This window comes from Triticum dicoccoides, chromosome 2B (assembly GCF_002162155.2).
Source record: "Triticum dicoccoides isolate Atlit2015 ecotype Zavitan chromosome 2B, WEW_v2.0, whole genome shotgun sequence".
NCBI lineage: Eukaryota > Viridiplantae > Streptophyta > Magnoliopsida > Poales > Poaceae > Triticum > Triticum dicoccoides.
In genome coordinates, this window is record NC_041383.1 from 637003259 (window position 1) to 637019047 (window position 15789).

Sequence of the window (15789 nt, forward strand, 5' to 3'; positions counted from 1 at the left end):
AGGGCGCGGTTGGGTTACCCATGCCTGTATTGATGAGAATCCCTGTATAAGGGGACATGATCTCTGCTTTGACAAGACATGCCAAGGGAACCGCCTCGCTAAACGCGCTGAGGTGGGACAGTAATATGATTCGAATAAAGGCTAGGCAGTGGCATGATGTCACGCTACATAGTACGTCAGCAGATTAGATTTGTACAAATATTGTTCTCTCTATGGTGGTATGTGGAACTTATTTTGCAGAGCCGGACACTATCCTTGTGTTCAAACATCTTCTATGAAGTATTCGGAGGAGGAACCCGCCTTGCAATGTCGAAGACAATTTGCACGCCGGACTCGTCGTCATTGAAGCCTGGTTCAGGGGCTACTGAGGGAGTCCTGGATTAGGGGGTGTCCAGATTGCCGGACAATGACCTTTGGCCAGATTCCCGGACTATGAAGATACAAGATTGAAGACTTCGTCTCGTGTCCGGAAGGGACTTTCCTTGGCGTGGAAGGCAAGCTTGGCAATATGGATATGTAGATCTCCTCCCATGGTAACCGACTCTTTATAACCCTAGCCCTCTCCGGTGTCTATATAACCGGAGGGTTTTAGTCCGTAGGACAAAAAGGACAATCATACCATAGGCTAGCTTCTAGGGTTTAGCCTCTCTGATCTCGTGGTAGATCAACTCTTGTACTACCCATACCATCAATATTAATCAAGCAGGAGTAGGGTTTTACCTCCATCGAGAGGGCCCAAACCTGGGTAAAAACATTGTGTTCCTTGTCTCCTGTTACCATCCGCCTAGACGCACAGTTCGGGACCCCCTACTCGAGATCCGCCGGTTTTGACACCAATAGTAGCCCTTGACTCCCTTGGCTCCTTTTTTAATTACCTTATTGATACTGATTATGATCAGGATGACACGGGCACAAGCCGCGGGATGGACGAAGAGGTAAATATCATTTCCTCCGACTCAAACCCTTTGCCGCCAAGTAACCTGAAAATCCGCCAAGTAACCCGGAAAGTAAGGTTTTCACATCCTTTAGCTTATCACGATCCTCAATTTCTTTTGAAGTGACAGATTCATGAGAGCCGGAGGCAGACCCGGGCCAGCAAAGATGCAGAGCTCTCCTCTGGCTTACCCAACACACCAAGGAAACGTCGGAATGAGGTCATCTCCGTCTTAGATTCTTATCACCCTTTGGCGGGTCTCACTCGTCAGCCACTGAATCCTTCTGACTCAAATTACCAGGAAACCTCTCCTTCTTCCGGCGACTCTATTCAGTCCAACTTGCCGGCTTTCAAGACTGCTCCAGGTTAATGATGACTTTAATTTTCTTGTCTTCCTGAATCTCAATGCTTATACTGACTTTTAAACCTTTGTACGGCGGTAAAGCAAATGTGAGCAAGAGGGCTAAGAAGGACAAGCCGATTGATGAACCAATTCTCAAGAACCGGTGCTTCAAATGGTTGTTCCTGAAACCTCTACTACTGAACCGCCACCTGAGCTAGCACAAGAGTCACCGATGTCGGCTACTGACCCTCCTGCTGAGCAAACATTTGACAGATCTGACAATCCGGAAGTCTCAAGCCCAGCTAAGACAAGAGATCCTCAAGAAGCTGACATTGAGATTACCAAGACCAGCTACCCTGAGCCGGGACGGCCTACTGTGCTTGCCAAATGCACTGCTAAAGAAGAACTCCTGGACCGTCGTAGGGTCAAATTTGACCTTACAGATTACTCTCAGATGAGCGCCGGAGACGTCTTATCTGGCTATCTCAGCCAAGTGCACAGCAGCTGCGATGTTGAAATCAACATGGTGAAGCAGATGCATCATAAATTTGAGGTATGACCTCCTCCTTCCCAAGTCTACTGCTTATGATGAATATGTTGTAGACTTAGAAAATATCAAAACTCTGGCTTAATCCATAGCCCCCAAGGGTCGGTTTAATCAAAGTGAATGAGCTGGTCTTTCAGATGCTTATATGAATCATATGAACTGTGTTATTTTGAACTGCAATATGCATTAGCCCCCAAGTGCCAAGTAGTCTTGCTTGCAAAGTGCTTGGGACTTTAATTTTGTGAGTTGCCAACCTTCATAAACCGCCAAAATAGACTTTCCAGTAGACATTAGCCCCCAAGTCCCAAGTATTCTTGCTTTCAAAGTGCTTGGGACTTTCAAATATAAGATGCTCAATGATCATGATTTTGATCCAGTCCTTGTGTAGGTTACCATCAGGCAATTGCAAGCAGAAATTACTGACTCGAAGAAACGCCTGCAGGCTCAAGAAACAGAGACCCAAAAGGCCAACTCCAAGTTTGAATTCAGTGTATCTGAACAAGAGAAGCTGAAGGCCGACTTTGAAGCAGAGAGAAAAACTTGGGATGATGAAAAGAATGCTCTAACCCAACAGGTTTTTGACTCGGAGGCGGCTCTTGAAAAGACAACCAATGAACTATGCGGCTTAAAACGCCATGTGACCCAAATGGTTACCACGACTTTGGTAAGTCACCGTCCAAGTTAGAAAGACTACTTTTCAATGATCATAAAAATTTGTTTCTTAACGCACATATCCTTGCCATGCAGGCCCCAAGAGCTCAAATATGAACCAGGATTCTTTGATCAAGCTGAAGGCGGTTTATACCCTGGTGGAGCAGCTCTACACCGGGTCTCAGCGCGCCTTAGCCACCGTGGCTCTCTCCAATGAAATTCCTACACTTTTGGCAGATGTGCTAAGGAAGTTGTCTGTATTGCCCCAGCGGATTACTGAACTGAAGCGAGCTTTTGCAAGATCCGGTACCATAGCCGCATTGAGTCGGGCTAAGGCTTGGCTTCCAGAACTAGACCCGGCTGACATTGCCATTCGGTATCCGAGTTTCAAGGAAGATGGTGCGCCCTTTGAACAAGAAGATTTTGATGCCTGTGTGAAGGTAATACGCCCTGTGGCCACTGTAATTGCTGAAGAGGCGGATCTCTCCAAATACCACGCGGGTTATGATGCGGAGAACCGGAGAATCCCAACACCACAGTATACCTTGACCAGCTTGATTCCACCAACTCGTTAGCATACCTTCGCTCCTGAGATTGACCCGGCTGGGATAATTGACGACGAGGCTGAATTTAAAGCTTTGAGTGGCATTGACTGGTCGTCATCAACCTTCCAGGCCCAGGAGCAGGACGAAGAAGTGGCAAGGGTTAATCTAGAATCTTCGGGCAATCAAGATAACTAACTCGTCGGGCGGCTCATATTTGTAACCTTGCTGAAAAAACAGTGCTTGATCATTTTGACTCAGGGAGTCATGTAATAGGAGTAGGGATGACTTTGTTGCGCCATGCCTTCGTGCACGTTTTGATGCCTTAACATTGCTTTAGGTCGCCACCATATTTTTACTCCGTCTTATGTTGTTTGATTTCCTTTGTGCATAAGAAATCCTGTAATTAACTCTGCATAGAGGTAGATCACAGAAAACCCTCGTCAGCCCACCGTAGGGCGGGTCATAATTATCCCACATAATTATAAATGTGAAATAAGAGTTATAAAAAATTCTGATCAGAACTTGTAATATTACTGATAACATCATACCTGAGATATCAAGCTTTTACTGCCGGCTTAAATGACCTGGACAGTAAGGGTGATGACTCAGATTATAAATCATGACTTTCTCTTGGAATTTTTCACAAACCGGGCCACTGATTGCTTCAAAGTTAAGCCGGCTCAAAAAATCTTATATGTCTTGAATCATGGACAAAAAATATCATAAGACAAACCCCAAGTGTTTTTTCAAAAAAGACTTCAGCAAAACTTAAGAAGACAAACTTAAGGCTTTTGATTCGAATACGATCAGTAAACCATCCCAAAGAGGTTAAGCTAGGGTTCGAATACGACCATGTAGCCCCCAGTGGCTTTGGCATTGCACCGATCAAGAGGTTACCGGAAGCTATGTTCTCTTTGGTTCGAATACGACCTATGTTTGAACAGGAAGCCCCCAAATGACCTCAAGAATATTTAACGACTCTGATTCGAATACGATCTGGGTCGGACTCAAGAGAGGTTAAGCTATGATTCGAATATGATCAAGAAGCCCCCAAGTGAGTTTTGGCATTGCGCCGATCAAGTGGGTACCGACAGCTATGTTCTCTTTGGTTCGAATACGACCTATGCTTGAACAGGAAGCCCCCAAGTGACCTTGAGAATATTTAACGACTCTGATTCGGATACGATCTGAGTCGGACCAACAACGGGTTAAGCTAGATTCGAATACGATCAGACCCAAATGGTCTCTTGTGCAATTATGAAAATGACGACATATGATCTTTGGGGATGAAAAGGACAGAGGTCCTGCTTTGTTACTAATAATATATACATCACTAAGATATGTACATCATGAGAGCTGGTGGCTCAAGTGTAGTAAGGCCGAAGATGAGCTATGTTCCACGGCTGACGCGTCTTCTCCTCCGACTTATGTGAGTCTTTGCACTCTCGAACGTCGATAAGATAGTATGACCCGTTGTTTAAATTCTTGCTGACTTCAAAAGGCCCTTCCCAAGGTGGGGATAACTTGTGTGCATCAGTCTGATCCTGGATGAGCCGGAGCACCAAGTCGCCTTCTTGAAAGGTTCTTGATTTAAACCGGCGGCTGTGATAACGCCGCAGGTCCTGTTGGTAAATCGCCGAGCGAGCTGCTGCTAACTCACGCTTTTCATCCAACAGGTCAAGTACCTCTCACCGTGCTTGCTCATTGTTAGCTTCCACGTAAGCCGCCACTCAGGGCGAGTCATGGCGGATGTCACTAGGAAGAACCACCTCTGCTCCATAAACCATAAAGAAAGGGGTATAACCCATAGACCTGTTGGGGGTAGTATCGATGCTCCACAACACTGATGGTAACTCTTCCACCCAACAATCCGGCGTTTGTTGTAAAGGAACTAAAAGTCGGGGCTTAATACCCTTTAAGAGCTCCTGATTGGCTCTTTCTACTTGACCATTGGAATGGGGGTGAGCTACTGATGATTCATCAAGTCGGATATGCTCACGTTGACAGAACTCCTCCATAGCCCCCTTGGACAAGTTAGTGCCATTATCAGTTATGATGATGTGGGGGAAGCCAAAACGAAAAATCACCTTTTTCATGAATGGAACCGCTGTCGCTGCATCACACTTACTGGCCGGCTCTTTTGTGAATTTATCCACGGCCACCATGAGGTGAGTCTTTTTATCCTTGGATATTTTGAAAGGCCCAACCATGTTAAGCCCCCATACAGCAAACGGCCAAGTAATTGGTATCATCCTCAATTCTTGAGCCGGCACATGAGCTCGCCATGAAATGTTTTGACACCCGTCACATTTACTGACCAGATCCTCAGCATCAGCATGAGTCGTGAGGCAGTAAAACCCGTGACGGAAAGCTTTGGACACAAGGGACTTTGAAACGGCATGATGGCTGCAATCCCCTTCATGAATCTCTCGAGGAATCTCTTGGCCTTCTTCTAGAGATACACAACGTTGAAACGCCCCCGTGACACTGTGATGATGCAACTCGCCATTGGTAATCGTCATTGACTTAGACCGGCGGGTTATCTATCAAGCCAAGGTTTCATCCTCAGGCAATTCTCCCCGGGTCATGTAAGCCAAGTACGGCACTGTCCAATCTAGGATGACATGAAGAGCCGCCACCAACTGTGGTTCTGGGTCAGGCACAGCCAAATCTTCCTTTGTAGGTAACTTGACAGAAGGATTATGCAAAACATCCAAGAAAGTATTCGGGAGTACCAATTTACGCTGAGATCCAAGCCGGCTTAGAGCATCAGCTGCCTCGTTCTTCCTGCGATCTATGTGTTCCACTTGATAACCCTTGAAGTGTCCAGCCATAGCATCAACTTCATGACGATAAGCCGCCATGAGAGGATCCTTGGAATCCCACTTGCCTGAGACTTGCTGAGCTACCAAATCTGAGTCACCAAAGCACCTTACCCGGCTTAAGTTCATCTCTTTAGCCATTCGAAGACCATGGAGCAAGGCCTCATACTCAGCTGCATTTTTAGTACAGGGAACCATTAATCTCAGCACATAACGAAATTTGGCACCTCGAGGGGAACCCAAAACTACTCCAGCCCCCAAGCCCTCCAATTGCCTGGATCCATCGAAGTGAGTCGTCCAGTATGTGTTATCTGGCTTCTCTTCAGGCACCTGTAACTCTGTCCAATCATTGATGAAATCCACCAGTGCTTGAGATTTGATAGCAGTACGAGGCACATATTTCAAACCATGAGGCCCAAGCTCGATGGCCCACTTGGTGACTCGTCCTATAGCTTCTCTATTCTGGTTTATATCCCCAAAAGGAGCAGAGCTGACCACAGTGATGGGATGACCCAGAAAATATTGCTTAAGCTTCCGGCTGGCCATGAACACCCCATAAACAAGCTTCTGCCAATATGGATACCTTTGTTTGGACTCAATGAGCACTTCACTGATGTAGTAAACCGGACATGGAACAGGATATTCCTTACCGGACTCCTTCCGCTCCACCACAATAGCCATGCTGACAGCGTGTGCATTAGCAGCCACATAGAACATCAGCGGCTCTTTATCAATGGGAGCAGCAAGGATTGGCGGCTCAGCCAGTTGTCTCTTCAAATCCTCAAAGGACACGTCAGCAGCGTCACTCCATACAAAGTCGTCTGTTTTCTTCAGCATCTGATATAGCGGTATGGCCTTCTCACCTAACCGGCTTATGAACCGACTTAAAGCAGCAATACGACCCACCAATCGCTGAACATCGTTGATGCACTTGGGTTTTCCCAAAGAAGTGATAGCCTTGATCTTCTCCGGGTTAGCCTCAATGCCCCTGTTAGAAACCAGAAAGCCCAAAAGTTTACCTGTCGGCACACCAAAGACGCACTTTGCCGGGTTAAGCATCATGCTGTATACCCGGAGATTATCAAAGGTCTCCTTGAGATCATTTATCAGTGTTTCCTTCTCTCTGGACTTCACCACGATATCATCCACATAAGCATGCATGTTACGGCCAATCTAAGTATGAAGGCAATTCTGCACGCAACGTCGCATGGGCACTCTTAAGCCTAAAAGGCATAGAAACAAAGCAGAAGGCTCCAAAAGGAGTAATGAACAACGTCTTCTCCTGGTCCTTAACCGCCATCTTGATCTGATGATATCCGGGAATAAGAATCCAAAAAGCTCAAACTCTCACATCCCGTCGTAGCATCAATAGTTTGATCAATACGCGGGAGAGCAAAGGGACCAGCTGTACAAGCCTTGTTTAGATCCATGTAGTCCACACACATGCGCCAAGTGCCAGCACTAGCACCGGGTTAGCCAACCATTCAGGATGAAATACCTCAATAATGAACCCGACTGCTAAGAGCCGGGCCACCTCCTCACCAATGGCCTTGCGCCTCTCCTCATTAAACCGCCGAAGAAATTGCTTGACCGTCTTATACTTAGGATCAATATTGAGATTGTGCTCACCGGGTTCTCTCGGTACACCCGGCATGTTAGAAGGCTTCCATGAAAAGATGTCCCGACTCTCACGGATGAACTCGATGAGCGCGCTTTCCTATTTGGGATCCAGATTGGTACTGATACTGAACTGCTTAGATGAATTGCCAGGAACAAAATCAACCATCTTGGCGTCCTCAGCCGATTTAAACTTCATCTCTGGCTCATGCTCTGTGGTGGGCTTCTTCAAGGACGTCATGTCTGCCGGGTCAACATTGTCTTTGTAGTACTTTAACTCTTCTGCAGCACAGACCAACTCAGCGTAAGCCGAGTCTCCTTCTTCGCACTCCAAAGCCACCTTTCGACTGCCATGAACCGTAATGTTCCCTTTGTGACCCGGCATCTTCAGCTGCAAATAAACATAACACGGCTGTGCCATAAATTTGGCGTAAGCTGGTCACCCAAACAGAGCGTGATATGGGCTCCTGATCTTGACTACCTCAAAGGTTAGCTTTTCTGCCCTGGAATCATACTCATCTCCAAAGGCTACCTCCAGCTCAATCTTGCCTACTGCGTATGCCGACTTACCAGGAACTACACTGTGAAAAACAGTATTGGACTGCTTAAGATTTTTATCTGTTAACCCCATATGACGAAAGGTCTCATAATAGAGGATACTGATGCTGCTGCCTCCATCCATGAGTACCTTAGTGAACTTGTACCCCCCAACTTGAGCTGCTACCACCAAAGCCAAGTGACCTGGATTGTCAACTCGGGGCGGGTGACCTTCCCTACTACACGTAATGGCTTGCTCAGATCATCATAAGTATCAAGGAACTGCCTGCTCAATGGCGTTCACTACCCTCTTGTGAAGCTTCTGATCACGCTTACATAAACTTGTGGTGAAAACATGATACTGCCCACTGCTCAACTGCTTTGGTTGACTCTGATAGCCAGACTATTGCTACTGACCCCCCTGGCCAGATTGCTGATTGTAGCCACCTTGATTGAAATTGCTTTGATTATTCTGGTGACCCTGGAAATCAGAACCAGAACCGCCACCTCCATTGTTCGGGCCATGAAAGCCGCCTCCTCCTGAACCTCCGCCCAACCCGTGATTTCCATTGAACATATTGGAATTTTTTAAGGCCTTCATGATAGTGCAATCCTTCCACAGGTGTGTAGCCGGCTTTTCTTCCGTGCCATGCTTCGGGTAAGGCTCATTCAACAACTGCTTGAGAGTAGGGCCTGACCCGCTAGATTGAGGAGGTGGCCTCCCCTTACGCCGCTGATTTTTGCCATGTGTATTGGTGTTAGCCACAAACTCCAAGTTACCATCCTCCTTATGTTTATTGTTGCCACCTTGGTTTGTCGTGTTAGGCTGAGTGCCCTTAGCATTGCCACTCTTTTTTCCCTTCCCTGCCTTCTCATTGTCAGACTCGGGATCCTTGGTACTATCAGAGTCAGCATATTTAACCAGAGTCGCCATCAACTGACCTATGTCAGGACATTCACGCTTGAGCCGCCCCAGCTTCATCTTTAGAGGCTCAAAACGGCAATTTTGCTCTAACATTAATACTGCAAAACAGGCATCCGTCTTATCAGAGGAGTGTATTATTTCTTTAACCCGGCGCACCCAATGGGTCGTGGACTCACCCTCCTGTTGCTTCCAACTAGTCAGATCCACAATCGACATAGGCTGCTTGCATGTATCCTTAAAATTGTGGATAAACTTCTCCTTCAATTCTGCCCACGAACCAAGAGAATTAGGTGGCAATGCCTTCAACCAATTACGGGCCGTTCCAGCCAACATCATGGTGAAGTACTTGGCCATCACAGCGTTGCTCACCTCTAGTAACTCCATGGCCATCTCATAACTTTCAATCAACGCTCCAGGCTGTAAATCGGCCGTGTAATTCGGTACCTTACGAGGCCCCTTAAAATCCTTGGGCAACCGCTCATTATGCAGAGCCAGCACCAGACAAGGCACACCCCCAGTTCTGGTAACAATTCCTGCCTCGACCGACATTGCTGGATAAACTGGCAGGGGCTGATAAGCCGCCTACTAAGCCGCCTGCTGAGCCACCAGTTGTGCTGCCTGCTGAGCCGCCTGCTCAATTTGCTGACGCACTCTGTCCTGATTATGCACATTAGGAGCCCCACCCTGAGCCGAATCGTACCCACGCGGCTGATTACGGCACTGGGCATTGCTTAACACGGCTGGTGAATCCAAGTGCCTGCTATAACTCTTGCTCCGGCTCGGGCGTGGGGTAGAATGAATCATGTCTCTACTGTAAGAATATGCATCCTGCTATGCTAAAGCCGTCTGAAGAAGATCTCTGACTCTTCGTGTTTCAACCGCCGCTAGTGAATCGCCATCAGCTGGGAGAGCCGCCAGTCGTGCTGCCGTCGCGATCATGTTTCCAACAGGTTAGAGTAATGACCCGGTGGTGTCGGCACATAAGGGGCGGAGCAGTATTCAGACGTGGGGTCCCATAACGTGTGGTTGAATCAGTGTGTTGGTCTCTCGCGCGATGACCTGATTTACTCTTGGCGGGTTACTGGGTCGCGCTCCGGGTGTCTGGAAGAGGTTCCTAGGATCATAAACTAGAGGCAGACGAGATTGAGCCTTCTGGTACCTTCTCCTCATAACCTCATTTGACGTGTTCTGCTCCATTGTGAGCTGAAAAGCCTATGATTGAATCTGTTGTGCTTGGACATCCAGAGCTGCCCGCTCAGCAGTTATCCTGACGTCTTCTGCTGCCAGGTTTTCTTTAGCATGTGCTATATCAAGCTTCAATTGTGCCACCTCTGCATCGTGTTGAGCCTGATCCGCCGGGTTGATCACGGCGGTTAATAGGGTCATCAACTTACCAGCGAGATCCATCAACACTTGAGTCGGCATGCGCACAGGGCCTCCTGCCCCGGCTACTGCTGTCCCGGAGGTCATGGCCGCCACAGTTGATGAAGTTAATGCAGGTTGAGTACCTTCCATGAAGATTCCAACTCTACTTGGCGGCTTAAAGCGGTTCGAAATACTACCACCACCGGAACAGCCCCCAACCATGCCGTCCTGCAATTGATACAACGAACCCGTCTCACCTGTGGATGACTCATCATCGGAGTAGATGGCCTTCTCACCACCAGAGTCAGATCCTTCAAAAAATTCTCCTCCATGGATGCATCCCGCGAAGGCACGCTTCACGGTAGGTTGAGCCCGGGCGGGTCTCGCACGCTGAGCCGTCTCGATGATGTCGGTGTAGATGTCCGGCTCAGGGCCCGGCTCTCCGATCTTGTCGATGAAGACGTGGATTCCGCCAAAGGGGACCCGGTACCCATACTCAATTGAGCCGGCGTCGGGGCCCCAGCCTGCATCGTCGATGTAGAGCTTGCCACGACGACACTTGGTCACCCGTCCGACAACGTATCCCTTGAACCTATCGAAGCTGCCCTTCAAGAACTCAAATCCACCATGCGCTGGCCCCACAGTGGGCGCCAACTGTCGTGGAATTGTCACGTCAGATGCCCTAGCGTAAGGACTTAGTTGTGGAGCCATCGCAACTAGGAAGCTTAAAGGGGTTAAACGGAACAAAGGACACGAGATTTATACTGGTTCGGCCCCTTGTGGTGAAGGTAAAAGTCTACGATCCAGTTTTGGGTGGGATTGCTTATGAATCGATAACCAGGGAGCGAATCCGCTTGACCTAGTTCTCGATCTGATCTTACTTGCCCTGAACCGCCGCCGGGCCGGTCCTTTATATACACTGATCGACGCCCAGCGGCTCACAGAGTCCCGACCGGTTCATAAACAGTGTCCAGCTTGGTCTCTCTCTACTTATTTCTTACAATACAAGTTGTACATACATGGCGGTTTATCTATACAGGCCGTACGTCGCCTCTGGGCCTTGGGCCCTTAAGTGAGCCTTCATCTTCAAGCGTCTTGTAGGCTTCATCAAAGGCGTGACCCGGCCCCTCCTGGGCAGTCATGCCTAATAGTTATATCCCCAACAACGGCCGATCGGTGTCTTACCTGGAAGTTTCTCAGGATGGGTGTAGCATATGTCGTGCTCACTGTCGTTGGTTGGTATGAACAAATCGGTGAGAGGGTGAGATCTCGCGCTGTCAGCACTCACTTTGGCCTCAAGGTGCTCGATCAGCTCCTAATCCATGGGATCGAACTTGACGCCAGCCGGAAGCACCGGCCAATCCTTCTTGGACTTGCATCGGTTAATTCTAGTTATATGGTACTCAATGTATGACCAATCGACTGTTTTAAGTGAATGATGAAAGATTTCGACAGATAAGTGGTACTCCAAATCTGAAGTCTAGAATACCCGAACACTCCACCGGGATTCTTGTGTCACCTCACGCACAGCATGTTGTCACATCAATTCAATGTGTGGACATGATGAATAATTTGACTGGCGTATACTAGTACTGCTACTGTACTACTTACTAGTCGTATTTAGTGTCACATTTTAACCATAGGTTTAACTAACAAGTACACACTTGAAGCCTAATTGATATATATATATATATATATATATATATATATATATATATATATACATCTGGGCTATTCTGTTACGTGTAATAGAATATTATTCTGTTACCCTCTCTGTACTGACGTAGTTCACAGTTTGGACTGACGTGTTTTTCAACAAGAACTGATCTTCCTGCGTGCATGACAGACAGAAACAGGGGATGCAACGTCGAGCTTCCGGTCATTCTCCGACGCGATGCTGCGGGCCATTCGTTGCTAGAGGAGACATGTAAGGGGTTCCGAACGTGCGCGCGCTCAGCTGGATGAGTTTTGCGATATGTAGTCACCGGAGGTGACGGCGTGGGCATTTTGGCGGCGGATGTGATTTTGGGCGTCAGTGTTTACTGTGGAGTTCGTGGGCCTCAATTTAAGTCGTGTTTGTCGTTTTTGCTGTGAGAATTATCGGTATGTTATAGTTTTTTGAGATTATTTTCATCTGTAATTTATGATTACAAGTTTTGGTGTTCTTGGTCGTTTTCCACGCCCGCCATGGAAATCTATTCTTCTTTTTCTGTTGTTTTACTTTCGAATTGGTGTTGCAGGGAGAGATATAAGGATTGTATGAAAAGATTTGCGTTGTCAATTTTGCTTTTTTGAGTTGTTTCTACCTCGGATTCCCATGTTATTTTGTCGTTGGTGGAGGTTGTGTATGGCGGCTGACTGTAAGCTGTGATTTCTTGTAATCTGGTCAAACTGTGTCATTAAGTTGCGTGTTTTTCAGTGTTGTTTTGAATTGCTGCCGTATGTGTAGTTGGACTGCTGCGTGTCAAAGTTTTGTTACTGTGTGTTGACATCGGAGCCGCACCGATGGCTCTGCACTTTAATTATAAAGCCCGAGCCCTCTGTCAGTTTCATTCTATGAGCTGCAACCAAAGAAAAGGGAGATGGATCCTGAGCTGGGAGAGGTTACAGAGGAGGAGGGGGACGTCATAGATGTGAGGGCTGCAGTAGCGGAGCAGAGGCGGAGGAGGCGCAGGCGCAGGCAGATGGCGCGACGTGCTACCGAGGAGGAACTAGAGGCAGAGTTCAACAGACGGCTTGCGCGTCAGGTGATGGATACTTGCAACTCCAATGAATTGGAGCTTCTTTTCCCGGAGGGCAGGGGAAGGAACCATATTCAGATCATTAGTTGGGCTAGGGCGAGAGCAGCCACGGCTCCACATCCATCCACCAGGGCAAAATGGCATCGTTTGTTTGATCGTTATGACTGAAGTAGTGAATATTATGTTTTTAAGATTTTTGTTGTGAGGGAGCAGATGTTCGAATGACTAAATGAATTCAACTTTTTTTTGTCTTTGAATGTGTTGTTTTATCTGCATATGTTCGACATGTGCACCATTGAACTGCTTGTTTTTCTGAAGTTGAACTGATTTGCGGTCAAATGTTTCATGACTTGTGTAATAACTATTTCCTACCAGCTGGCTTCTCATCTGCCTATTTATTATTTTTATAATCTACGAGTGTCCCTGACTATAAATGCTATCCATCTATGTGTGGTGTGTGGCCAAGTCTTCCCCCTCCCTTTTCTTCCTTCTTCCAGAATCAGTTCTAGGTTCCTCTCTCTTCTCTTCGTTGCCTTCTTCTCTGTTCATGTGTGTTCGATGGAGGATTGTTCATGCGGATGCCTGGTAACGATGGCGCGCATAGCTGACGGTTGTGTGTACGAGTCTGGTTTGGAGCTCACTCAGACTCAGCGGCGTGGGCAACTTTCTTGTTTGCTGTATGGCAACCATGGGTTTCGTACACCCTATGTTTGTCGCCTAACGGATGGTGACTTGAAGGAATCATGGGTATGTGTTTCTATTCGTTTTGTTTTCTACTTTCTTGTTGGTTTCTGTTTGAAACCCATGAACTGGATCTGCAGTTTTGTCTTATGAATAGCTTGTCTATATTTTTTTAATTTGGTTTTCTCAGATTTTAACAGTAGGGATTTCTGTGTGTATTTGTTCATTACTTAATAGTATTTTAACCATTTTTTGCATAATCCCTGATCTGTTTATGAATAGATGTTTTTACTGTAGGTGCATTGATATGTATATTTTTCAGTTTAGTCAGTTCACATGTCTAGTTAGTTTTGTGTTATTGTTTTGGTTCAGATTTTTTCCATTTTAGTTTGTTATGCAAATCGTTCATATATCTGTGTAAAAATTCAGTTATGTCAGGTGTTCATTTTGTTTTGTACTCCCAGGATCAGGATTGTTGCTCCTAGTTCCGGTGTTCTGAAGATGGAGACTTCTGACAAGAATGGGCATCAGTTGATGGATGTTGCCTACCACATTGACTTTGATGGTTGCATCAACCTCACTACAGGGTGGAAGGAGTTTGCGGCTGAGTCTGGATTTGAGGATGGTGATGTGGTTATGGTTATGTTCTCGAGAGAAGACGACTCTCTGACGTTCAGAATTTATGTGTTGTAGGTTTAAATGTGGCAAATGACGCCGGCTGTGAGATTTGTGTGTGGTTGATTATGTTGCAGTATTTTTTCTTTTAAAACATTTGCATGTGAGATGGCTAAATTGATTGGTATTATCAGAATGGTATGGAACTAGTTATGTAATGTTTTTCCTATTGTTCTGCTCAATTATAACGGTTTTATTTATACATTCTTTATATTAGTACTGGAACAATTTCTATAGTTGAACGGATGGGCATCCTTTGTTTTGACTGGTATATTTTTCATGTTCATAACTCGTAGATTGTGCTATACACTCATGATTTTTTTAGAACCCCTTTTTGTTATTGAGTTTGCTGAACTTACATTTTGTTAATGATAGTACTGATCTATTTTAGGCTGTCAACTACCAATCAAATTTGTTTGTTGTATAATATTTTTTTCTTACTTTTTTACATGAGTTTTGGAGCATGTTTTTTTCTTTTTTATAGATGAATAATGATAGTTTTGCTTTTTTTTAAAAAATTAATCTTAGCTGCACAGTACTTTTTTTTATTTGTACTTGAACCTTATGAATTGTAGTAGTTGAACTTTTTTGTAAATTCATTTCTGAAATTTTTATTTACAGTCTTATATTTTTTTTATTTTTTTTACTTCTTACCATTAAGATGTGTTTGAACTTTTTGCAATATTTTTGTGTATTAACTGATTTTTCTTGTGAGTTTTTAATATTATTTTCATTTTTTATTTTTTGTCGTGCGTGATCTACTGGATTTTTGTAATGGGGCGAAGCACTTTGTTGGGCCATCGGCCTGGGTCGTTGTATTCAGCCCGGATAGCTTCTCTCGCGCGGCTGTGCAGCACGGCGTGCGCGTGAGCTATGTGTTTAGTCCCACCTCTCTAGTCGAGGGGCTCTAGACTTGTTTATAAGCGCAGCCGACGCTCACCAGTCAAACTCCTCTAAACACTTACCAGAGCGCTTATACACGGCACTCGCTCTCTCTCTCTCTTGACCTGTGGGCCCTGGACGGAAGGCCCTGCGGGTGTGCGGATTACTAGGGATTCGCCCACGGGCTCGAGTTCAAGTATCTAGCATTGTCATTGTCCTTGGGCGGTCAACTTTTTTGTTGTTGTTTTGGATCTAGTACTTGACTACACTAGTAACTTGGACTGGTACTTTTTTTCCTTGGGCTGTCAATTTTTTTCTTTTTCTTTTTTTTGTTTGTTTGAATATAGTACTGAGGGGCATGACTTGCCCCCGCACCGAACCATACCGAGGGGCATAGCTGTACTAACACATCTTCCTTGTATGGACTTTGCCCCATTATCTATCTTAGGGGTGTGGGTGCGTGGGGTGGGGGGGAACAGAATAACCGCACTGCGTCTGTCAAACGAGCGCACTGCCGCGTTAGT